Here is a 5339-nt window from a genome sequence, read left to right on the forward strand (position 1 = left end):
CCCTTATTGACTATGGGGTCACTCTGTCAAAGGTCAAGGTCACAGGGGCCTGAACATTGAAAACCATTTCCGATCAATAACTAGAGAACCACTTGACCTAGAATGTTGAAACTTCATAGGATGATTGGTCATAAAGAGTAGATGACCCTTATTGTACCCCCCGACAACAAAGTTGTAAGGGGGGGTATACTGGTTTCAGGTTGTCTGTCTGTCTGTCCGTCCGTCTGTCCGTAGACGCAATCTTGTGCGCACCATCTCTCCTTATCCCCTTGACAGAATTGAGAGAAACTTCACACAAGTGATCAGTACCAACAGTAGTTGTGCATGGGGCATGTGAGGTTCTTTTAGAAAAAAAATTTGCAGAGTTTTGGGACTTTGTTTTTTTGTTACTATACTATATACATAGACACAATCTTGTGCGCACCATCTCTCCTCATCCCCTTGACACAATTTAATGAAACTTCACACAAGTGATCAGTACCAACAGTAGTTGTGCATGGGGCATGTTAGGTTCTTTTAGAAAAAAAATTTGCAGAGTTATGGGACTTTGTTTTTTTTGTTACTATACTATATACATAGAAACAATCTTGTGCGCACCATCTCTCCTCATCCCCTTGACACAATTTAATGAAACTTCACACAAGTGATCAGTACCAACAGTAGTTGTGCATGGGGCATGTTAGGTTGTTTTAGAAAAAAAATTTGCAGAGTTATGGGACTTTGTTTTTTTGTTACTATGCTATATACATAGACACAATCTTGTGCACACCATCTCTCCTCATCCCCTTGACACAATTTAATGAAACTTCACACAAGTGATCAGTAACAACAGTAGTTGTGCATGGGGCATGTTAGGTTCTTTCAGAAAAAAAATTTGCAGAGTTATGGGACTTTGTTTTTTTTGTTACTATACTATATACATAGACACAATCTTGTGCGCACCACGTCTCCTCATCCCCTTGACACAATTTAATGAAACTTCACACAAGTGATCAGTACCAACCCTAGTTGTGCATGGTGCATGTTACATTCTTTTAGATAAATATTCTGCATAGTTATGGGACTTTGTTTTTTGTTACTATACTGTATACATACATTCTATATACATACAGTCCACATAATTATGCAATCTTGTGTGCGTCAAATTGCAATGTACTGTGTCAGTGCATGCGGGGGGTACATTCATCACCTTTAGTGATAGCTCTAGTTTATTATGGGATCACTCCGTCAAAGGTCAAGGTCACAGGGGCCTAAACATTGAAAACCATTTCTGATCAATAACTAGAGAACCAATTGACCCAGAATGTTGAAACTTCATAGGATGATTGTACATGCAAAGTAGATGACCCCTATCGATTTTGGGGTCACTCCATTAAAGGTCAAGGTCACAGGGGCCTGAACATTGAAAACCATTTCCGGTCAGTAACTTGAGAACCACTTGACCCAGAATGTTGAAACTTAATAGGATGATTGGTCATAAAGAGTAGATGACCCCTAACGATTTTGCAGTCACTCTGTGAAAGGTCAAGGTCACAGGGGCCCGAACATTGAAAACCATTTCCGGTCAGTAACTTGAGAACCACTTGACCCAGAATAATGAGACTTCGTAGGATGATTGGTCATGCAGAGTAGATAAACCCTATTGATTTTTGGGTCAGTCTATTAAAGGTCAAGGTCACAGTGGCCTGTTCATGTAAAATCATTTTTTGGAAATAACTTGAGAACCACTTGACCTACAATGTTGAAACTTAACAGGATGATTGGACATGCAGAGTAGATGACCCCTATTTATTTTGAGGTCACTTGATCAAAGGTCAAGGTCACAGGAGCCTGAACAGTGACTTGAGAACCACTAGGCCACGAATGTTGAAATTTAGCGGGATGACTGGACATGCCAAGTAGATGATCCCTATTGCAGCCAACCATCAGTGTCTCTTTGACTTACGCTCCTGACCCCTATTGACTTCTTGCCTATCGGACTTTGCATTGGGGGAGACATGCGCATTTTAGCTCACCTGTCCCATAGTGACAAGGTGAGCTTTTGTGATCATGCAGCGTCCGTCGTCTGTGCGTCCATGCGTCCGTCCGTGCATAAACTTTTCCTTGTGACATCTCTAGAGGTCACATTTTTTGTGGGATCTTTATGAAAGTTGGTCAGAATGTTCATCTTGATGATATCTAGGCCAAGTTCGAAACTGGGTCACGTGCCATCAAAAACTAGGTCAGTAGATCTAAAAATAGAAAAACCTTGTGACCTCTCTAGAGGCCATATATTTCACAAGATCTTCATGAAAATTGGTCAGAATGTTCACCTTGATGATATCTAGGTCAAGTTTGAAACTGGGTCACGTGCCGTCAAAAACTAGGTCAGTAGGTCTAAAAATAGAAAAACCTTGTGACCTCTCTAGAGGCCATATATTGCACAACATCTTCATTAAAATTGGTCAGAACGTTCACCTTGATGATATCTAGGTCAAGTTCGAAACTGGGTCACGTGCCGTCAAAAACTAGGTCAGTAGGTCAAATAATAGAAAAACCTTGTGACCTCTCTAAAGGCCATATTTTTCATGGGATCTGTATGAAAGTTGGTCTGAATGTTCATCTTGATGATATCTAGGTCAAGTTCGAAACTGGGTCACATGCCGTCAAAACCTAGGTCAGGAGGTCTAAAAATAGAAAAACCTTGTGAACTCTCTAGAGGCCATATATTTCATGAGATCTTCATGAAAATTGGTCAGAATGTTCACCTTGATGATATCTAAGTCAAGTTCGAAAGTGGGTCACGTGCCTTCAACAACTAGGTCAGTAGGTCAAATAATAGAAAAACCTTGGGACCTCTCTAGAGGCTATATTTTTCATGGGATCTGTATGAAAGTTGGTCTGAATGTTCATCTTGATGATATCTAGGTTAAATTCGAAAGTGGGTCACGTGCCATCAAAAACTAGGTCAGTAGGTCAAATAATAGAGAAACCTTGTGACCTCTCTAAAGGCCATATTTTTTATGGGATCTGTATGAAAGTTGGTCTGAATGTTCATCTTGATGATATCTAGGTCAAGTTCGAAACAGGGTCATGTGCGGTCAAAAACTAGGTCAGTAGGTCTAGAAATAGAAAAACCTTGTGACATCTCTAGAGGCCATATTTATCAATGGATCTTCATGAAAATTGGTCAGAATGTTCATCTTGATGATATCTAGGTCAAGTTCGAAAGTGGGTCACGTCCCTTCAAAAAGTAGGTCAGTAGGTCAAGTAATGAAAAAATGTTGTGACCTCTCTAGAGGCCATATTTTTCATGGGATCTGTATGAAAGTTGGTCTGAATGTTTATCAACTGGGTCATGTGGAAATAGGTGAGCGATTCAGGACCATCATGGTCCTCTTGTTTACAAAAGCATTTTCTAGTTTTCATCTGGCTCCATCCCTTATTTTTAAAGTTATGACCCCAGAAATAGTGGAACAATGCACATTTTTAGCTCACCTGAGCAATGCTCAGGTGTGTTTTTTTGATCGCTCGATGTCCGGCGTCTGTCGTCTGTCTGTCTGTCTGTCTGTCAACATTTAGCTTTTGTATGCGATAGAGGCTGTATTTTTCAATTAATCTTCATGAATTTTGGTCAGAATGATAACCTTGATGAAATCTAGGCCGAGTTCGAAAATGGGTCATCTCGGGTCAAAAACTAGGTCACTAGGTCAAATCAAAGTGACAAGGTGAGCTTTTGTGATCACCCTTCGTCCGTCGTCAGTTGGTGCGTGCGTCCGTGCATCAACCATTTCTTGTCTGCACGATAGTGGTTTCATTTATGATTTTATTTTAACCAAACTTGCACACAACTTGTATCACCATAAGATCACGGTTCCTTTCTTGAACTGGCCAGATCCCATTATGGGTTCCAGAGTTATGGCCCCTGAAAGGGCCAAAATTAGCTATTTTGACCTTGTCTGCACAATAGCAGCTTTATTTATGATTTGATCTTTACCAAACTTGCACACATCTTGTATCACCATAAGATCTCGGTTCCTTTCTTGAACCGGCCAGATCCCATAATGGGTTCCAGAGTTATGGCCCCTGAAAGGGCCAAAATTAGCTATTTTGACCTTGTCTGCACAATAGCAGCTTTATTTATGATTTGATCTTTACCAAACTTGCACATATCTTGTATCACCATAAGATCTCGGTTCCTTTCTTGAACCGGCCAGATCCCATAATGGGTTCCAGAGTTATGGCCCCTGAAAGGGCCAAAATTAGCTATTTTGACCTTGTCTGCACAATAGCAGCTTCATTTATGGGTTTATTTTAACCAAACTGGCACACAGCTTGTATCACCATAAGATCTCGGTTCCTTATTTGAACTGGCAAGATTCCATTATGGGTTCCAGAGTGATGGCCCCTAAAAGGGCTCTAATTAGCTATTTTGACGTTGTCTTCATAATAGTAGATCTTTGTTCCTTTCTTGAACTGACTGGGGTCTTCCTCCACCATTAAAGCTGGAAAGTCGCCATATGACCTAAAATTGTCGGTGCGACGTTAAACCCAACAAAATAAATAAAATAAATGAACTGACTAGATTCCATCATGGAATCCAGAGTTATAGTCCCTTAAATGTCCAAAATTGGCTATTTTTGCCTTTTGCAGCCATATAGAGACTTCATTTATGGTTTGATTTGATACAAACTTCCAAAATATCTTCAAAAACAATAAATCTCAAATTCCATGACGAACCTGTCAGATCCAATCGTAGGTTCCAGAGTTATTTTATATCTTATTACCTCCCCTGATTATACCCCCACCAAACATGTTTGAGGGGGGTATATAGGAGTCAGTTTTGTCGCGTCCCGTCCCGTCCCGTCCCGTCGCGTCCCGAAATATATTATCTCAGTTATTACCAAATGGATTTGATTCAAACTTAAAATACATGTTCCACCTTATCACCCACATCATGTGACACAAGGTGCATAACTCTTGACACCAAGTTTTCATGAATTATGTCCCCTTTTACTTAGAATTTAGGGTTAATTTTGCTGTATTTTCACTCTATCTCAGTTATTACTAAATGGATTTGATTCAAACTTAAAATAGATGTTCCACCTCATCACCCACATCATGTGACACAAGGTGCATAACTCTGACACCAATTTTTTTTATGAATTATGCCCCTTTTTACTTAGAATTTAAGGTTGATTTTGATGTATTTTCACTATATCTCAGTTACTACTGAATGGATTTGATTTAAACTTAAAATAGATGTTCCACCTCATCACCCACATCATGTGCCCACATCATGTGACACAAGGTGCGTAACTCTGACACCAAGTTTTCATGAATTATGTCCCCTTTTACTT

This window comes from Mercenaria mercenaria, chromosome 10 (assembly GCF_021730395.1).
Source record: "Mercenaria mercenaria strain notata chromosome 10, MADL_Memer_1, whole genome shotgun sequence".
NCBI lineage: Eukaryota > Metazoa > Mollusca > Bivalvia > Venerida > Veneridae > Mercenaria > Mercenaria mercenaria.